Source organism: Panulirus ornatus, chromosome 9, assembly GCF_036320965.1.
Source record: "Panulirus ornatus isolate Po-2019 chromosome 9, ASM3632096v1, whole genome shotgun sequence".
In the NCBI taxonomy this organism is placed as follows: domain Eukaryota; kingdom Metazoa; phylum Arthropoda; class Malacostraca; order Decapoda; family Palinuridae; genus Panulirus; species Panulirus ornatus.
This window is the reverse complement of record NC_092232.1, coordinates 10753736-10775142: the sequence shown is the minus strand read 5'-3', so window position 1 is coordinate 10775142 and position 21407 is coordinate 10753736. Positions and strand designations below refer to the sequence as shown.

The 21407-nt window shown below is 51.7% G+C and overlaps 1 protein-coding gene across 21 annotated transcripts in view; it reads left to right on the top strand.

Annotated features, from left to right (window-relative positions):
- The window catches only part of sm (heterogeneous nuclear ribonucleoprotein L), a 443801-nt gene that overhangs the window by 244124 nt on the left and 178270 nt on the right, over positions 1-21407 (top strand). The window lies entirely within an intron of this gene.

Sequence of the window (21407 nt, the reverse complement as noted above, 5' to 3'; positions counted from 1 at the left end):
GGCCGCCGGCACAGCACAGCAGACCCTGATTGCTGAATAAGCAGGACCAGCGGAAGAAAACTTTTCCCGGCAAAAGTTTCTGGTAACACGAGTCGGGCCAGATTTTTCTCCTGTGTGATACTGATTGACCACATTTGTGGCCGCCAGACGGACCGCACTCACGACGGTGCACGTGGCTTTATTTACTCTGTGTCCCCCCGCACTTTTGCCCTTCTGTTCGGATCGTTTCCAGGTATTGATGTATTTAGCAACCGGGCCTTCCTGCCGGGGACACGGTGGGGAGTTGGTGGACATCCTTCTGACGCGCTGCCCTTGCGGACCACCGTTCCTGCCTTCCCATCCGGGCCTGTGGCCAAGCCTTCATCATCATCATCATCGACGGGCACTAGATGTATATATATTCCCTGGGCTGTGTATTGCCACATCCATCCGTCCGGCAGTCCTGCACCGTGGGCCGAGTCGGTGGCCAGCACTCGGGAGGCGCTTGTTCTGCTTACACACTTCTCATATGTTACATGAGGAAACCAATCAGTGATACGTATATACATTTTTTTTTTTTGAAACATTAATAGAGCTATTTGATGTCATACGTTGGGGGGAAAATACAGTGATTGATGTCATTGCCTCTGGACTGGCATTTTGATCTTGCATCCTGCTGTGAGAACGAGGTTGGATGGGCAGGTGGCCGAGTGGAAAATTGGATAATTTGAGACATGGGTAAGTTTTGTAAAGGAGGGAGAGAGAGAGAGGGGGGGGGGGGGGGTTAGGAACGTTCCTTGCTGGACGTGGCATAGTTGACCTGCTTTGGGAGGTCGAAGGTTGGCTCGGGTTTGCTCGAGTGCGGATGGGGTGAGTAAGTTGGCGGGATGGTTATAGGTCAGCGGGACACTTGCTGGCTGTGAAAAGGAATGTTCTGATGTTCGGGCTGCTCTGGCTGTCTGCTCGGTGCACCGTGCGTGAGCTGTGGTACCGTGAGAAACTCGAAACTTTGGTCACGAGAACGTACAAACAGGTATTTGATTTTTGTTCTGTCTTGGCGAGATTCTCTTTTCTCGCTCGTTCAGCGAGAGCCTGGTGGTGGTCGCCTGAGGGGAAGAGGTCGAGGATCACGGGGAAATGCTCTCCCCCACCGAGGGAAAAAGTGGATGCTCTTGAAGCATAATTGAATGCATTGCTGCGGCTCGAAAGCTGTCCTCAAGCTTGATGAAAATGATACGGTATAGATTTGTATTCTGTCCCTCATTGGTTGAAAATATGATACCGTTCTAGTGTCTGCCTTCACTTGTGTGTGTGTGTGTGTGTGTGTGTGTGTGTGTATGTGTGTGTGTGTGTGAAACGCTTGGAGCAAAGCCTGGAACAGAACTTAATACTAGGGGCGTTGACTGGCATGTCTAGTGAGTGTGGTCATGGCGCTGGTCGCTTGGTCTTACGGGTGATGCATACCGAGCGGGATGAACAGTTTCTGGCGAGTGGTGGAGGGAGAGTTGAGGTGGGGGGTGTGATGTGCGTCGTTACCACACCGCATGACAAAAACCAGATCATGACGCTTCGCTCCTCGTGGCCTTGTCTCGATCTAGTCTCTTGTCACGGAGACTTTGCTCTCCATGTTTCAATTTGTACTGCCTCCCGTGTGAGCAGGTTTAGACAGAGGCGATCGCCACCAGCCTCGCCATACATGAGGCCAAGAGTTGGGATAATCGCGGCGTGATGTAAGGCGACCCTAGCGAGCCGGGAAGCTCTTGGACGATGGATGGCCCTAGGGCAACGGTGGCTAGCATGAGGTGTGTTGGTTGGTGCCTTCCGGCTCAGGACGGCCTGCTCTTGCCCCTCGGGTGAAGTTGACTACTACGTTCTTCGGGTAAGGGTAGCTTGTATTGTATCCCGGAGTGAGGGTGGCTTGTATGTGCCGCTTGGGCGAGGGTGGCCTGGGTAACAAGGTGAACCAGGGCTCGTTGGGCGGGGCGCTAACGGTGTGCCGCCCAGGCCACCCCCCTACCTACCTGCCACCCCGGCTCTCACTCCCGCCTCCCAGTCTCACATAAGTTCTCCCTTTCTCTTTCTTCTAACCAACCTCTCTTCCTCCTGTCGTCGGCTCGTCACAGAACTCTCCTCCCTCTTCCACTCTGCTTAGGTGGTCTTTCCATGCCATACGACCAGCACGCGTCTCGGTTGTACCGCGACGCATGACAAGTCATCTGCCTAGTGGCCAGGTGTTGTGCTTTGTACACGAGTGTTGAGCAGCAGGGGGGTTGGTGTGCTACACCACGAGTGCCTGGCTTGCTTCGTGACACAGCTGCCAGCCAGCTGCTCTGGAGTAAAAGCTGTTGGTGGTATTTTTTTTTTTCCTAATAGGCCTTTTATGTCCACCTGGCCGCGATGGCCTCCTCCTCCTCGTGGCACACACCAGTAGGAACAGTAAACTGTGTCGTGTCCATGAGTTTAATGTTTTGTTTACAAGAATGAATAAGGGAATCATACTGCACGACCCACGCAGATGACGACCCTGGACTGAATAATCTCACCCAAGGTGTGACAGACCGGCTGCTGGGTGGCACACGTGTGTTGTGTGTGTGTGTGTGTGTACGTACCTAGCTGCTGTAACGAACAGTTTGATAGATCGCGCCCTCATCGTGGGGAGACCTGATGCCAGTCTTAGGGTTTGAGACGGCCACCGACGCTAGCGTAAGGTACACGTAAGTAAGCGAAGGGAAGGTCATGTCGGGAAGCTAGTCATAACTTAGTTTTTGTTCGATTTTTTTTTTTTTTTTTTGAGAGGAGCGATCCATTCTGACTTTCTCTTGCTACGTCATCGTCAATCCGCCGGCCTCCATGAAGCGGAGGAAGAATGACATTACTACCCAGGACGGCGTCAGCATTCGTGCTCGCGTCTCGTGTGCCTCCGCCTCCCTAGTTCAAGTTTGAACGTAGGAGTTCGGGTTTTCAGCCAGTTTGTGTGATGCATTGTCGTGTCGCATCACACTGGGATCATGAGGGCTTCGGTACACCACCGAAAGGTCTGCCTGACCTCGTACGTACGTCACGCGTCAGAGGCGACACCTCCGTAAAATGTGATCACCAATGTTTTGCCAGTGTAGATTTTCAGGAGACGTGGAAGCATTTGTTCGGCCTCGCTTGTCGCCAGCGAGTTAGGTTTTGTAACGGTCATTCTTGCGTTTTTGCCTCATGTTTGGGGTGGAGAGGAGGGGTGGGTTATTGTGAGGGTCTGGGAGCTTGGTGGACGAGGAATCCGTTACCAGAGGGGTGGGGTGTGTGACCCAGATGGGTACGTCAGTGTGTGCTACGCCCAGGGGCTTGGTACTCTTACACCCAGCGGTGAATGACCCGCTATCATTGTTGTCACACCTCACAAACCCCCTCACTGTCACACCTCACGAAATCTGCCTTACAAACCCCCTCTGTCACGCCTCACGAAATGTGCCTCACAAACCCCCCCCCCCCCTCACTGTCACTCCCTACGAAACCTGCCTCACAAACCCCCCTCACTGTCACGCCCCACGAAACCTACCTCAAAACTCCCCTCATGCCAACCCTACATGTGCATATGCTTATATAACTCCGCACATCATGCCTTCATCACTTTACCGGCCCGCAACGCATCACCAGTCTTGGGGAACAAAGCCTTACAAAACCAGCCCATAATGAACGCAGTTCTCTCGTATGTGTGTGTGTGTACACCTTCGTTCATCCCTTCACACTCTTGACCAATCTTTGATTCACAGGCTCTTAACAACCCTTTCCCGTCCGTGCTCTGTGGATGACCTGACCCGTCTTGACCTGACCTACTCTTACCAGGTGTAATTGCCGTGTATCTCTCTTACTGCACCAGCAACACCAGTACTGCTCTCACCACCGCCACTGCGCTCGTCTCCCCCACCAGCACCTGAGTTCAGCCCCCTCCCAGGCACACCTGTGCTTTCCCTCCTGTTGTTCCCAGCGCGTGGCGTGAAATGCTTGGGATGAAGTAGTGGGTTGCTATAGCAGTCGTCCCCTGGGTTGTGGCCTTTTGGGGGACTTATAATTACTGCAGTGACTCCTCTCTCTCTCTCTCTCTCTCTCTCTCTCTCTCTCTCTCTCTCTCTCTCTCTCTCTCTCTCTCTCTCTTCTCTCTCTCTCTCTCTCTCTCTCTCTCTCTCTCTCTCTCTCTCTCTCTCTCTCTCTCTCGTTGGTCTTTTATGAAGTGTTCGTAATTTTTTTCTTCTTCACATTGACATAATGCCGATCAGACGTCGCTACGTGTTATGAGAATGCTCCCACCACCCCCCTCTGACCTCCTATTAAGTGGGTCACTTTTAGGTTCGTAGCTGCCTGACCTTTTTCCCACCTCACGCTGACTGGTTGACCTTTATACACGCGCTTCTAACCAGCGGGTTAAGTTTTGGTTGAGAGTCTGCGTCCAGTGGTAGGTTTTATTTAACCTTTTTCTCTCCCCCAACCCCCTCGAACACTGGTGTCTTGAAAGGTAACCTGTATCGGCTAACGGGGAGTGAATTAATGATTTTACAGTGCCTCACTCTCGTCTCCGCCGGCCAGTCAGTGGCTCTACCGTTAATGACAGCTTTACCAGTGGATCGAGTATTAAGGTAGCTTGAATAATGGTGTCGTCCTTATTAACACAACCAAAGGAGCGACCGACTGACTCTGCTGAGTCGTTAACACAACCAAAGGAGCGACCGACTGACTCTCTTCGAGTCGCCTGAAGGTTGTACGCCCTCCTCCCTCCTGACGTTTTTCAGTGCCAGGTTAAATTAGGTCTGCACCTTGACCTGACCTGCTGTGACCTGGCCTGACCTGGCTTTCACTTAACATTTGAACGGATCTTTCAGGTGATCCAAACGATTTTCCTTGGGGGTCGACCGATAAGGCAGCTAATTAGTGGGTCAGCCTTGAAGATTGGCTAATTAGTGGGGAAGTCATTGACAGCTTGCTTAGTGGGTGTACCCCTCTTGGTATGTTGGCTGCGGATTAGCCATTTAATACTTGTTTTGGACCCTTAGGTTAACCATTAGGACTCGCTTTACCTTATGGCTTGATCTTCCAAGTACGCCCCCTCACTCTCTGGTTGACCTCTTTAATGGGCGGGCAGTCTTTGAAGCTGTCGTCCTCTATATTCACTGTGTCTGCGAAATGGTCGACGGTCTACACCTGCGCACAGTGATTGATTGACCTTTCCTTCCCTGATCACCAGGTAATCGACCTTTTACTGAATGGGGGGGGGGGGGGGTTTGACCTTTCCACCGCTCACAGGAGGTATGACCTTTTACACACACACACACACACACACACACACACACACACACACACACACACACACACACATAGCTGAAACCTGGTTGAGTACACCGTTCTATCTACGGCAGGTAGGTATAGGTTGGTTTAGTGTTAGGGCTACGAACTGCCAGGGGGTCATGGAGGCCGTCCGTCATGTGTCCAGTTATAACCACCGCGGGAAAAGAAAAACCCTGGGGGGCGGGGGAACTCCCTCCACAGGAGTGAGTTCGAGACGATTAATACGGCCATACGCGCTTCACTCTCACTCTACGTTCATGACCCGTGGTTGGTGGGGGGAGCATTGCGGTACTGACTGGGTCTTCCTTCTGAAACTTTCCCTTCTTCTGGTTGAGCTTTTCCAGGCAGTAGATGATTTAGCTTCATGCACTCAGCCCACGGTCTGGACGACGAGTTCCAAGAGGGACCCCCTGGTTAGTTAACATGCCTAGTTCACGGTCTGGATGAGTTCCAGGAGGGGGCCCCCTGGTGGGTAACGTGCCGAGTTCACTGTCTGGATGAGTTCCAGGAGGGGCCCCCTGGTTAGTTAACAAGCCTAGTTCACGGTCTGGATGAGTTCCAGGAGGGGCCTCCTGGTGTTTAACGTGCCTAGTTTACGGTCTGGATGAGTTCCAGGAAGGGCCTTCTGGTTAGTTAACAAGCCTAGGTCACTGTCTGGATGAGTTCCAGGAGCTGCCTCCTGGTTGTTAACTCGCCAGTGTTCTGGTTGACGTCTGCCAGATGATGCTCCGGTTGGTTGACTTCCTGTTGGACTCGGGCTGGTTGACCCCCATCAGGAATCTTCATGGTTGGCTGGCTGGCTGGCTGGCTGGCTTCTCCCAGAGGAATCTCCTGATGGTTTGACCTTTTCTGGAAGACCTGCTGGTTGTCTGACCTCTTGCAGAAGACTGGCAAGGCTGGTTGACCTCTCCCAGTTGTTGACTGGCTGTCGACCTTTTTTTTTTCCAAGGGACTTCCTGGGTGCATGACCTCTTCCAGGCTGGCTTCTTACTGGCTGGTTGATCTCCTCCAGAATTCCAGAAACCTGGCTAATCCCTCCTCCGACTGGTCAGCTCGTTAACAGACTGGTCGACCTCTTCCAGACTCGTGACGCGCGAGTTAACCTCCTCCCTCAGAGCACTTTCAGAGCGGGTGATCTCTCTCTCTGTGACAGTCTCCAGGACGATCTTTGGTGTGTGACTACTAATTTTTGTGTCACAGGGAGAGAGAGAGAGAGAGAGAGAGAGAGAGAGAGAGAGAGAGAGAGAGAGAGAGAGAATTTTACCACTTGTGTCGCCCCGTTTCTTGACCTTGTATGTATGTACCACGTCTAACCACTACATGATGGTAGTTTGAGACCTTTGAGGACCTCGGGGGGGCACGCGTTTCTAATCCATTGGTCACACCATAAACCAGTGAATGCTGATTTTACTCTACGCATAATTGACGTCGGATTTGGAGGCTCTGCGCCAATGCAGAGGCGCACGTCCCTCGCGTGATCTTACAGCAGTTTCAGAAGTTCGCCTCGACTTACCACACCTACACAGTTGGGCTCAGCAACCAGGTTATCTGGGCTTTCCTCCCTGAAGCGGCGTGGGACTCCTAATTCCACGCCCTCCCGTTTGTCTTCATATTACTGGCTCGTCTGGTAGACTCCCTTTGGCTCCAGTATTCCTGGCTCGTCTGGTAGACTCCGTTTGGCTCCGTATTCCTGGCTCGTCCGGTAGACTCCGTTTGGCTCCGTATTCCTGGCTCGTCTGGTAGATTCCGTTTTGCTCCATCTTCCTGGCTCGTCTGGTAGACTCCGTTTGGCTCCGTATTCCTGGCTCGTCTGGTAGACTCCGTTTGACTCCATATTCCTGGCTCGTCTGGTAGACTCCGTTTTGCTCCGTATTCCTGGCTTGTCTGGTAGACTCCGTTTTGCTCCATCTTCCTGGCTCGTCTGGTAGACTCCGTTTTGCTCCATCTTCCTGGCTCGTCTGGTAGACTCCGTTTGGCTCCGTATTCCTGGCTTGTCTGGTAGACTCCGTTTTGCTCCATCTTCCTGGCTCGTCTGGTAGACTCCGTTTGGCTCCGTATTCCTGGTTTGTATGGTAGACTCCGTTAGATCCAAAGATTATCATTTTGATTAGTTCTAGCATAGTTTCTGTGTAGCTGACGTATGTTTTAATGTTATTCCACGAGTGGTTTCATGAGTAGGAGAGGTTGGGCAGCTGCTGCTCTCCTCCGCCGGCCAGCCACCTGGAGGAGCGGCAGGAGGTCGCTCCAGTTGGACACGTTTCTCCTGGATTTTGCCTGGAACAGGTTTTCCCAGGGCTTGAGTCCCAGCCACGGCTCGCTCCTACGACCCCGACTTCGTACTTTTATTCTTCCACCTTCGTTGGTTGTGTAATCATATTTACGTATTTGGAAATGCATATTGTAGTTTATTACTTTTTTTTTCCATTTTTTTTTTACCCACACCCGCGAGATAAACTTTTATGTCTACAAAAGTTTTATGTGGTTGTGTACCACTTGAGCAGTATATTCTTAACTATATATATTACTGGCGAGGCGGCTGACCGAGATGAGGGTGTTGGAAAGGTCTGGTGTTCAGTGTCCATAATGGGATCTGCATATATATATATATATATATATATATATATATATATATATATATATATATATATATATAGATGCGATGTACTAAAATGTTTCAAGCCGTCTGTGTTAACTGTGATGCATGTTGTTGTTACGTTATAGTTCACATGGTATGGTTGTGCATCATGTCTTGAAAACCAGTCTGTTGTGGGACTTGGCTTTACCAATTCTTCCAGTGCGTTCCAGTTTGGTTATAAAGCATGCGTCATAAATGGAACTCTGGACGTTTTCAATCCAGTTTGGCCCCAGACTAATCCGTGGGGGAAGATTGCGAAGCCATCGTGAGGTATATGCCGTGGTAAGGCAAGGTTCTGGACCGAGCTGGGGGGGTTAGGACACCTCGGAAACCATCGTAAAGTATACACATCTCCTAGACCCGGCTTGGTTGGGTGGGGTTGATCCCTCATAGACCATGATAAGGTATACGTAAGGGGTAAGATAAAGGTTCCAAACCCACTTGTGTGGGTAATGAGAGGTCTGATACCATTGCAAGGTACGTTACGGCCAACCCAACAGTTATCCTAGCCTCATACGATGTTGCCATTCTCATTCAAATCTCAGAACCCACACACACACACACACACCATCCCTGCTAACGTCACATTCAGCACACAGGCCTCGTCTCTTCTCCCATACACATCCTGCTCATGTACCGCCTCACCTTGTGTAAGACTATCGATGAGGACATCCGAGGAACGCTAGTATGCCCACCAGCATTGGGCGTGGTCGTCCCACACCCTGGTGGTTCGTAAACCTCGGTTAGCACACCCAGAAAGCGGCTCGCCAGTAAAGTTCGACGTGATCAACTAGTCGTGCAATCATTGTTTCCTCCGCTGAACTCCCCATGACGCTAAGGGAGAGTCTGATCTCAAGGAAGCCAACCCAACTCCAGGAACAAAGATGTGGAAGGGATCCTGCAAGCTGTTGAGTTAAAAGTCACCCTGCCTGCTCATGTGGCATATGTGTGGTGGACGTGAGGCATGAGACACATTGCCTCGTGCATACTAAATAGTTTTAAAGATCCTGTGAATTATGTTATGTGTTGCCAGTCACTGTTTTGGCAGAGGAGATAAGAGCGAAGAAGGTCGGAGGAAGGGGAGAAGGAAGCAGTTTTGAAACTATTAGTCTCTATCGAAAGAAAGAGTTCCCTCATTGCCTTATATGTTTGTATGTGTGTGTGTGTCTGTGTGTGTGTGTTTCGACAGTGGTTTGCAAGTTATTTCTCATCAGGACCAGTTAATGCTAGTTGTGGTACGTGGTGTAGGTATGGGATTTGTTGCGCCTGTGTCATATCCAGGTGTGTCCTGGGTGTTCAGCGATGCGAGTGAGGTTGTGCTCCACCTCCGTCAGCTTGGGCCACCACAGTGTGCCGTGGACAGTTGTAGTTCGTAGGAGGGGGTCATGTACAGGGTGACACTGAGCGTGCTGGTGTCTTGTCGTAGGGACAGGGAGCAGGTGCGTCCGCCTTGTACAGGTGACAAGGACACATTTCTTCCCTATACTGCCGTGCAGGTCGCCACCTCTTTCTCCAGCAGGCACCAGCGATCCCGGGGTAGTCCCGGCACGATAGCTTATCGCCATTGTCCACGTGGTGTGAGCCCGCCCCCAGATTAGCCAGCCCTCTAGTTTCACCATCGCGATAAGCGTCATAGGTTCGTGGGGACGGACCCGACCGATGTTTCTCTCTCTCTCTCTCTCTCTCTCTCTCTCTCTCTCTCTCTCTCTCTCTCTCTTCTCTCTCTCTCTCTCTCTCTCTCTCTCTTTTCTACATGTGATGAGAGAGGAGACTGGCGATGAAGATGGGGACAGCAGAGTGAGGGAAGGGGAAGGAAGGTTGGCATTAACGGTGGTTTGGGCGGTGATCTTCAGGTTGGTGATCCGTGTTGGGGGTTAGGGGGATGGTCAAGACCTGAGGAGGCGCCTCGTTGGTGCTGCATCACAGTTACAGATGATGTCGGGAGACGACAACTGTTGGGAACGTGGGGGTTGAAGTTGATCAGGCGAGAGTCACACACACACACACACACACACACACACACCCTTGAAATTTGTTAGCTCTAACGCAGGCATCATCAGGGAACGTACATGAACATGTTGATGTATATATATGTATTTTGTGAAAGATTTTACTGAGTGGGGTTGGTGGAGTTGCCGTTGCAACACGAACACGGTCTCGTGGCATAATTTGTCTTGGTATATATTTTGACAGCAGACTTTTTATGTTCTTTTACAATCTTTTTCAGAATCAGACGGGCGTTTAGGCCATGTTCCAAGTACACACACACACACACACCTCTCCTCTCCTCTCCTCTCCTCTCCTCTCCTCTCCTCTCCTCTCTCTCTCTCTCTCTCTCTCTGCCGAGCCTAAACCAGATACATGTACGTGCTCGTCAACATGTCCGTGGTCGAGATGGACTGGATGTGCCTCAGTGGCAGCATATTTTACTGTTGACACACAGGGAGAGGTGTCTGGTGCTGTCACCCTCCCTCCCTCCCCCGCCAGCAGAGTGCACTGAACACTTCGGCGAGCGCGCACGGTGGCGGCGGAACAGAACCTGATGAAGTCTGTGTCGGGGGTGGAAATGACTTGGGCGACATGGTTGACGGAGTTGCATACTGTGGTCACTTTAATGAAGAGTCAGTGTCGCATCCTGGGGAAAACTGGATGCCCGGAGTTCGGGGGTGTATCCGCCGTGGGATTATGGTTTAAGAAAGTCTTACCCCCCATTAAAGAAACTCTCTCTCTATCTATCTCAGGGTAATAGTGTTCTCAGCTGCCCCCCCTGGAATACCAGAGTGATCTGAGAGATCGATGAAGTAAATCAGGATCTACCAGAGTGGACCAGGTACCTGGCCTACCCCCACAGAGTGGACAAGCAAGAGCAGGTTCATGTATGCAGTCATTCAGTGAGGTGGGGGGGGGGGGGGGGCGGTGCTCCAGACCCGGAGGGTTTCACCGGGTTAGAGTGGAGGGAGCACCTGGGTAAGATCAGATGTTCAGCGCGGGGAGCGAGCCTGCTGGACGTGTGTGTGTGTGTGTGTGTGTGTGGTGGCCAGCTGGTGGCTGGGCTAGTCAGCAGCAGCAGCAGCAGCAAGTGGTTGGTCCCTTTCTCTGGTGGGGTCATCTGGACCCACACCACACCCTCCCTCTACACGGCTATGGGTGATGCTGTCTTCCATGTTCCTCCTCAGTTTTAGTGTTGGGGTGAGGATCTCTCTCTCACACCTTTACGGTTGTGGCGGAGTTCAGTTCCGAAAGATTCGTTTGGTCATGACGTGCAAACGTGAACTGCTCTGTTGATATCCTGCAGGGTGGGTTGGATGGGGTGGAGTGGATGATGAATGCTGCTGGCGTTTCTCCTGCGTGCCGTAGAAGGGTAGCTGTTGTGGCGCGGGTTCAGGGGACTAGAAATCCTTCGCCATGTAATAGAAAAGTAGGAGTGGCAGCGGTCAAGCTATTGGATTTTTCCCCCCTCCTCTGTTGTGTTTGGCGCTGCCTATATTATGCTGGGAGAGGGGTAATACATATGTATATACATAACCGCTGATGAAGACACTACAGGATGTCTGGTGATGGATTGGTCTCAGGTAGGGGCACCGTTGGTGGAAGTATGGCTCTCGTGGTAGATGGAAGGGCAAGTTTTTGTCGGTTGGGGGGGGGGGGGGGGGGGTCCTCACCGTAGGCCGCCAGCCAGCCAGCTAGCCAGCCGACCATGGTCTCCCTGAAGCCAGCTTGTACCGTCTCCACCTCCCTCCTCTCTTGGCCTTCTTCGTGAGCTCTCCCTCACCGGGTATTGTAGTGATACGTAGGATTCGTTGTGCTTGCTCTCGCCGTCCTTACCGTTGCCTTTCGTTTGCTTGGGTTTTGAGGCACTGCTGTTGTTGTACGCTCGCTGCCTCCTTGAAATATCTTGCAGGTATTAGGAATTAAGTGATGAAATTATACTTTACTGCGTCCACAATGCTTAAGGCCCGTAGGTGTCTGTGTCACTGGAGGGACTAACATAACAAAACACGAAGCACATCCTGCATTTAAGAACACTTGATGGCCTTGTTTCAGGCCAGCGTGTGCTTCACATTCTTGTAACGGTAGGTATAAGTTGGGTGTTGTCTTGCAAGAGGTGTATGGGGATCACTCGAGGAGTGTCAGAAAAGCGCCAGGTATTGTGAAACACTAGGATGGCACCGCGTGGGGTTGCTTCCACTCGGTGTTGGAGAACTTAATGTGTGGTCAGATGTTTTAGTGGAACCCGGCAGCTGAACCTACCAGTTTGTGATTACACACACACACACACACACACACACACACACACACACGTTTTTGAGAGTATGGTTCTGATGTTCAATGTTGTTTAAGTGTTTATTGTAGCAGAGTGAACACGGACGATTGGGGATGTGTGGGCAGCCTGTGATAACGAGACCTGATTACTTGTTTATCTGAGTCTGAGGATTGATAACTGGCGGTCGGCTCCATCCAGTCGTACTCTCTCTCTCTCTCTCTCTCTCTCTCTCTCTCTCTCTCTCTCTCTCTCTTTTCCCAGCGCGTGCCGACCTTTATGCCATGGTGTGGCTTATCTCTCTCTCCAGTGGTGGATGGGGGGGTGGTTGGTTTAGCCCGCCACATACGTGTAGAAAGTGGTTCATCGCACCACGTAGCTCTTTGGTCAATATGAACACCACGGAGGGGGTGCCGGACCTGAACCTTGGGGTGTCGATGCCCCGGATTACTGTCCACAAGTGGAAGTTATTTTTATGGTCCGCACTTAATGCCAGTCAGTCAGACACTTTAAGGCTTTTATCTCTATTGCTTCTTAGTGGAATTGCGGTCGCGTATTTTGCATGTGTAAAGAAGGCTAAGCCGTGGCGTTTGTCTGGAATTATAAGATGATCTCTGTGAGAGTTGGTGGGGCTTTACAGGTGTCAGGAGGAGGGTGGCATGTACGTAGGCATTCAAGGACGTGAGTAGGTGGTAGAGGAATCCTCCGTTTCTTCTACTCCTCTGGTTAGGGGATGTGTCCCCCCCGCTGGGCACAGCTGATCACCGTGTCATCGTTCCCGCTCCGGATATCGTGTCAGTTCATTGCAGCGATCGGCGGCGTTGAAGGCACAGCTCGTGGCAGGGGGCACTTAAGGCTTGAAGGAGAGGGAGGGAGGGAGCGGGGGAGATGGTGGAACGTTCAGGACGTGAGAGCCCGTGTTGGACGGCCCTCCCATTATCGGCAAGATGTCTGGCTATTTATATATGTTAGAGGATGTCCAACCCCCCCCCCCCCCCCCAACACGCGTTAACCACCTTCCCCTCCCCCACCCACCCCGCCCAGCCCCGCCCGCCCGCTCGCTCCACGCTTCACCCTGCAGTATTAGAGGCCCCAGACTTCACATTTCCATCACCTGGACTGTCCAGGGCTCCTGCTGCTTCTGGACCCAGCTGTGTGAGGTTATTTTGAATCTCCTTGCTCAGTGTGAACACCCCCAAGCTTGGGATCTCGCTCAGTGTGAAGCCCCAAAGCTAGGGCTCGCGCTCACTGTGAACCCCCCAAGCTTGGGATCTCGCTCACTGTCGCTGAACCCGCAGAGCCGGTGCACTCGCTCACTGTGAACCCCCCAAGCTTGGGATGTCGCCTAGTGTGAACCCCCTAGCTTGGGGTCTCGCTCATCGTGAACCACAAGCTTGGGATCTCGCTCACTGTGAACCCCCCAGAGCCAGTGCTTTTGCGCACTGTGAACCCCCCAAGCTTGGGATGTCGCCCAGTGTGAACCCCAAGCTTGGGGGTCTCGCTCATTGTGAGCCCCAAGCTTGGGATGGACCCTTACCTGTCACCCGAGGATAGTACCATTTGTAAACCTGATTTAGTGGCCTGCTCTGCCAAGGTTTTTGTTTATAGATACCCCTGTTAGTTTCACTGTGGGTGCACAGTGCCACCCGTCCCTCGTTGGTGTCGCCAGTGAAAGCTGCTCCGGTGATTCATTAATGAGCAGGTGTCAACTGCAGTAGGAATGAAGTGGAAAGCAGGAATTTCTTTTTTTGACGTACACAGTTCCCTCGTCCACAGGTATATTTAGGATGACTTGTCTACTATTTGTTGTGGCGTCGTTAAGATGGGTCAGAAAGGTGTGGGGTGGGTGCTGTTAAAGCATCGACCGAGTCGTTTGTTTGGCAGGCGTTTTCCTGTAAGGCTCAAAAATAAGCTAGATGCTTCGCTAATTCGAGTGGGATTGATATCATCATTGGAGGAGTCAGTAGGCGAAACAGGCGTGGCACACAGACGAGATTTGCGAGTGGATGTGTCAGATGAGGTCTGTGCACACGAGGCGTAGGTAGGTAGGTGGGAAGGTAGGCAGGTAGGGGCGGTAACTAGTATCTGGTTAAAACACTGGGCGGTTAGGACCCGAATGTGATTTAGACTGACTTGGGTTGGCTGGGGTTATCTTGTGTGGATGTTAAGGTTGGGCTGAGCTAGGTGAGCACGTGAGAGAGAGAGAGAGAGAGAGAGAGAGAGAGAGAGAGAGAGAGAGAGAGAGAGAGAGAGCACATGCTTGGGGGACATGGAAGGAGAACCTCCCTTGTGTGCTGGAAAATGTCACCGTTGTAAACTGGTTTAGTAGTAAGGATGCCAAGACCAGTTTTTGCGGTGGCGGTGGGTGCCTGGAGGCCAGAGGTTGCTCTGTCGCTGGTAGACCCCACTGCTGCTGCTGCCGCCGCCACTTCATGCCACTTAATACTAGTTACACAGCTCCCGGACCCCGCCCGCCCGCCCGCCCCAACCTCTCCCCTGTGTAACCAAGGCTGTGTGGGGGATGTTGACGAGGATGGAGAGCGAGTCTTGTGGTACTGCACATAGTCCTCCTGGGCCGGGTTTGCATCTGGTAGGATCTCCTTCGTAGTGCCGCCGACGAAGCCCCAACATCGTCACGAGAGACTGGTTGTTATAACTCCAAGTGCGGCACCCCGGTACTGTCCTCTCCGGAGGAAGCTTGTGACGGAGGTGGTTGTGATAAGATAACCAGCGACTCTGTCGTTGTAGATATCAAGTGTAGCTGTGACTCGTTGGCGTTGGACCCTGAGGGATGGTTAGGATGGTTCTGCGTCAAAGTAATGAATGGGAGGAGGAATACTGTCCTCCCCCCTTCGTGCATTGTAACGCTGTACGTCAGCCAGTAGGACGATACGAAACAGTAGTAGCAGCGCGTCACCTCTTGGTGAGTGAATGTGATCTGCCAGTTACTGGGCTCCTGCCTAGGGGCCTCCTCCCTCTCTCAAACACACTATTTGGACCGGTTTGTGAGGAGTTCCCTTACAACTAGTTATCTCTCCACGTGGAGCTGGCTAGGTGTTGCCTCAGACGTCAGCAGCCTCCACACACACACACACACACACACGCACGCACACGCTACCGAGAGTACTTTCTCATGTCGTCACTTAAATCTACGTTGTGCCTCGGCTTTTTTTTATTTTTTTTTATTTTGAAAAGGCAGGTTTTCCACTTCCTCAAAAACTCTCTCCTCTTCTCTTCCTCTTCCTCCTCATCTTCTCTTCTCTTGCGTCCTTTGTTTCGTGCCAGGTCTGGCCTCGATGGGGACTGGAGTCTTCGATGTAATAGTCATTTTTTGTGTGTGTGTGTGTGCAAGTTGTACCATCGTGTTGCCGGATCCTCACTGTGGTGACGGGGTTAGTGTGAGGGTGATGGACCAGTTGAAGTCTTGGGTAATGTTACATACGTTACAGTGTTACGTGGCGGGCCTATTTCCACCTATGCTTGTTACTCACTGGGAGTAGACCACACAGTTGTGGCCCACGTTAATTACTTTTTTTTTTCTATTTCCTCACGTCATACGTCGTACAGAATCGTTACTCTCGGATAACTCGTGGTGTTGCCGTACGAAGCTCTTGTTAGAAGTACGTCTGGCCATTGTTGTTGCAGGTTCCAGTTTCGAAGGAAAGCCTCTCTCGGTAATTCCTTGTATGTGGTTGCATGTCTGGCTCGCCCCCCCCCCCCCTCCTCACACACACACACACACACACACACACACACACACACACACACACAGCGACAGGTTGCAGTGCAGTGCATTGCAGTGAGACCAGCGTGTACGTGTGTCTGCTGGTCGCCACGGAGTCCATTGGCACCGGGAGCGCGACACCCCACCCCCATCTCTCCCTCGTCACAGTCGGGTGGTGACCGGCGGTATACGGTAATGTCCGCGACCACTTCACGTGGTTTTGCTTCATGAACTTCGACCAGGCTCTAGCTTCGGTTGTATCATTTCACACGCACGCATGAACGCGCACATGAGTCAGCTTTCTGGGTTCGAATCCTGGGCACGGCAGTTGACCCATACCCCAACCCAGGTGTTCATTATCCCCCCTCTCTCTCTTCTCCGGAGGGGCGTTAGTCGATAAATGGGTACCAGGTTTAGGCTTTAGGGGGGGGGGGGGGGCCATTGGTGTGAATGGGCGGGTCCGGACATCACACACACATATATATATATATATATATATATATATATATATATATATATATATATATATATATATATATATATATATATATTTTTTTTTTTTTTCATACTATTTGCCATTTCCCGCGATAGCGAGGTAGCGTTAAGAACAGAGAACTGGGCCTTAGAGGGAATATCCTCACCTGACCCCCTTCTCTGTTCCTTCTTTTGGAAAATTAAAAAAAAAAAAAAAAAAAACGGGGATACTCGTTTAGAAATTCTCCCCCCCCCCCCTCTCTCTCTCTCTCTCTCCACGTAATATCACAAGTAGTAATCACTGTAATTTCGAACAAGCGAACAATGGCCTCATTTGGACATGTCCAATCTCCTACTGTCAATGTATACTGTGCCAGCTCCACGTTTTACCTTGATCGCTTCATATGACCTGGTTCATCCATCTAGCTTTTAAGTGGCCTTCCTCATCCCCCATATACCGCATCGATCCTCAGCCTTCTATCCAGTGGAGTCATTACCTCGCTCTTCGCGAACAAAAGTTGACAAAAAAAAAAAAAGCACTAAACCGATTTGTTTGGTGTTCGTGGTTTGGAGTTGCTGACCACGAACAGATTTAGGCTACATACGCACGGCTGCTTGTGTGTGTGTGTGTGTGTGTGTGTGCCTTCGTGCATGCAGATTGCGGCAAGGGGAAGGTGACTGGCTTCGTGTGTAACGTGTGGGGGGGGAAAAAGTCATGACGGTGTAATGACAATTGTGTCGTTCTCTCAGACAGCCAGTGGTGATTGTGGGAGCGCTTCTGTCCCACCGTACCAAGCCTGACTAGTTGCACGTGTGGTGCTGAGAGAGAGAGAGAGAGAGAGAGAGAGAGAGAGAGAGAGAGAGAGAGAGAGAGAGCCACTACCAAGCCAGGGAGTGCAGCTGGGCTCCTCAGCTGGTGCCGCCGTTGTTCACCCAATTGCCTCCCCCCACCCCACTGCAGATGTGTGTATAGACGGAGGTGGTGGTGACCAGAGGTCGGCCCGACACCCTCAGCTTTTTTCGTAAGACGGAAGAGTTGTTGTTTGTGTTCCCCGTTCTGTTGTACGTGTCACCCTGCCTAACAAGTGCATCCCGTTAGTTCAACATTGTCCACAGTGAAGGATATTATAGAGGTGCTGTATGCCACGATGATGATGTGTCGGAGGATGAGATGGCGTCTAGAACCTGCTCTGACCTCCTTCAGGAAAAATCTTCGTGTGTTCGAGGGCAGCCAGACGACGAGTGGCCTGCTTCGGGAATGTATGGAGTTCCACGAGACGTTAGCTTAAGTAAATCCTTCTGCAGTGCACCGTCGGTACGGTACAAGTGTCGTTTCCAGGCCTCGCTCGCTTCCGTCACCAGATTCTTGTGTCGTTTCCAGGCTTCACTCGCTTCCGTCACCAGATTCTTGTGTCGTCTCCAGGCTTCGCTCGCTTCCGTCACCAGATTCTTGTGTCGTTTCCAGGCCTCGCTCGCTTCCGTCACCAGATTCTTGTGTCGTTTCCAGGCCTCGCTCGCTTCCGTCACCAGATTCTTGTGTCGTTTCCAGGCCTCGCTCACTTCCGTCACCAGATTCTTGTGTCGTCTCCAGGCTTCGCTCACTTCCGTCACCAGATTCTTGTGTCGTTTCCAGGCCTCGCTCGCTTCCGTCACCAGATTCTTGTGTCGTTTCCAGGCCTCGCTCGCTTCCGTCACCAGATTCTTGTGTCGTTTCCAGGCCTCGCTCGCTTCCGTCACCAGATTCTTGTGAAATTACGTGTTCTTGATCTTCCATTGTTTCGTTTTTTATTATATATTTTTTTCCCCCTGGGGGTGGGATTCGTTCCGTCCGGACGATTTTCTCGTCATGGTCAGTCGAGGATGTATAAAGAGTCGTGATTTAATATGGGGGTATAACCTGGCGGGTCGGGTCATACGTTGGGTACGAATTTCGTAAGGGTCGGATTGTGACCCCCCCCTTGTTATATATATTCTTGAAGTGGATTATATAAACTGTTGACGTGGTGTTCGATTCTTTGTTCCTAGAGAATCGTGTTGCTTTTTTTTTTTTATTTCCTTAACCATCTTAATATGTTGTTTGGTCTATATTTTGCCGCCGTGTTGTCGGGCGTTTGTTTTGGAGGGAGAGCCACTTTTAGCGGGCGATAGTTGCGATCATGCGAGAGTCTCGTCAGGGTAAATCTGTGTCATAATTTGGAGTATTTACCCCGGAGGCAGGAAGGGCTCGTGTGCGCCACGGGTCAGACTCTTCTTTTGCTGCAAGACGACTTGGCTGACTTCCCTTGCAGCAGTGTCGTAACCACTTGTCAGCCCCTGGTGTTCAGAGTCGTCCAGGAGTTGGTTGCACAGCTGACTTAAGACTGGCTTTTTTTTCCCCCCCTCAATGCTAACTAGAAACTCTGCCTGTTGTTGCATGATAAACACACTTTGCTGCACTGGTGAAGGGATCTGGAGAGGTGGAGGAGGAGGAGGAGGAGGAGGAAATACAGTGGGAGGTGTATGATGGGTAACTTGTAGTTGAGCATACGAGCTCATAGCCTCTACAGCGTTAGTAGGTAACGAGTCTAGTATCAGAACGACAGAGGGTGGACATGAATAACGCAGTTCAGTGAAAAAAAAAAGGTTTATGATAACGCACCTTACAAATTGGAGCTTGGCATGGGTTAATGTGCGGGTCACATGTTGGCAGTTTGGGGGGGTGGGGTAATGGTCGTGTGACACGAACGTTCTGCTGGAAAAGGTTGACCACACGGTAGGTAGCTAGCAAGAAGTAGGTAGAAAGCTGGGTGTTCATGGGCGACATGTGAAAACCTTGCAGGACCCCGATGTACTCAGCGCGTCGACCGGGGGCCAGCGAACAGTCTCTCTCTCTCTCTCTCTCTCTCTCTCTCTCTCTCTCTCTTAAGCTGTATATTTCGCTCGTTTTTTTTGGGGGGAGGGGGGTTGGTTTCCAGTGATGGTCTCTCCTTTGTCTTATTTCAGTCTTGGGAGATCACGTACGAGGGCGTGGCTTCACACCGGACGTCTTGAGATGAAACATAGTTTCCGGTTGTTGGAGGGAGTGTGTGTGTTGGGGGGGAGATGATTGTGGGAGATTGTCTCGTGCCAGTGTTAGGGGCGCGCTGGCAGTGGTTGGGGGGGGAGGGGTGGTGTTAGGAGAACGGCCGTGACGATGCTTGTGCTTCTTAGCGTCTGTTGCTCACGGGGACTGGTGATGTGGTGGGGGAATATATGGAGCAAGGTTGTGCTTTGTTAGTGAGTGAGGCAGGTGGTCTGTGTTGTGGCGGAGGCGGACGTAAAAGGCGTCGTCGGTGACGGCCTGTGACGACCGGGCGGGCGCTGGGATGACTTTTTTGTTGGGGGTGGGGCGAGCAGGTCTAGTTGGGGCCTTGGGCAGAGGCGATCACAGTAGGCCAAGTGGTGGTGATAATTGCCCGACACACACACACACACACACACACACACACGTTGCCATTCCCGTCAAACGTAGGTGGGAGTGTGATACACAATTGAGAGGTTAGGAATGGAGAAGAGATTTGAACTCTGGGGTGAGATGAGGAAGGTCTTGGGGGTTGGGTTGGGGTGTGGGAACGCTTTGTGGAGGAGTGGATGACGTGGTCGTGGATGGCAGGATGGTTGACGGGCGTTGCACAAGGCTGGTGGTGTCCAGAAGAACCCGCCCCGGGAGCCACGCTCACCTCCGCCTGGCATTTACCAGGTTTACTTTCTTCGCCTCCCGACTCTGGCAGACGCCGCCGCCGTCCACACATCACTCCAGTGGTGGAGACTCCCTCCCCGGCGGTGAAGTGTCTTGTGTGGCACCCAAGATTATTTGTGGCGTAGGACTGGTGTACTCGTGTGGAACTCCTCCGACCACCCCGCACCACTTACCTGCCTGCCTACCACCTTCTGGACCCCGCGTTCTGACGCTTACCGGGACTCCTCCTCGCTACCCTCCATAGGGCGTTGCTGGCTCTGATTCAAGACCATCGTTCGTGGGTTTCTGTGTGTGTGTGTGGTCTGTGTTTGTCCTGGGGGTTTTATCGTTGCGCCCAGGGTCCTGTGAGGCTGTGTTCGTGGGGTCACACACCCCCATTCGGCGGTATACTGGAGGAGGCTCCGTATTTTCAAAATAATTGTGTCCCGTCATTTTTTTTTTTAAGAGGTGATACCCCTCTGCTGAACCAAATGTGGCAGCCATAATACTAAAGTAATTGGATTGGAACAGACGTGTGAACAATTTGAACACTCTTATCGAGCTGGTGCAGCGAGAGGCTTGGGTCAGAAATCTTGTGAGAATTGGGGTATCGGCCAGACTGCTCCGCTCCACCCAACCCTACCCCAACAGTGCCCTCCCAACCCTCCACGGTGCGGCTTAAAAGTGCACAGCAGTATTGTTCAGTGCCAAGTTCTTTGATCTTTAGGTAATACCTCATTTTTTTTATTATTATTATTCCATGAAACGAGAGACAGGTGGGAGAGTGCTACACCTTGACAGGGGCAGGTGAAGTGTGTAGTGCGAGTCTGGGCACCCAGCAGCCCTAGTTTCCCACCATTCCAGTCGTGGGTACCAGTAGGACCGGCCCTACCTGAAGGTCTCGTATGTCGGCACGGCTCGCCTCCCACCGCCCCTCGCAGTAGTTACCATACCTCACCCTTCATCCTCCCGGGAGACTCACTCTACTCCCCATATACACACACTCACACACACACACACACACACGTCGCCCACTCCCATTTCACGCTGACCTGCTCGCAGTGCACGCCTCACACTGACACCTGTCTTCAAGACACGCTTTGTGAAGAGTGGAAAGTTCGCGTGCGCGCGCGTGTATGTGTGTAGAGTCAAGGTAACGAGTCATTAAGTTCACGTGGTGAAGTTTACTGTGGATAAGGTTAAAGAGAGTGATCTGGGTCGGGGCTGTGGCTGTGAAGAACACAGTCAGAGCAAGTGTGGCGAGAGTGAAGGTGAACTGAACATTGTGACACCAATTCAGGCTGCTTGG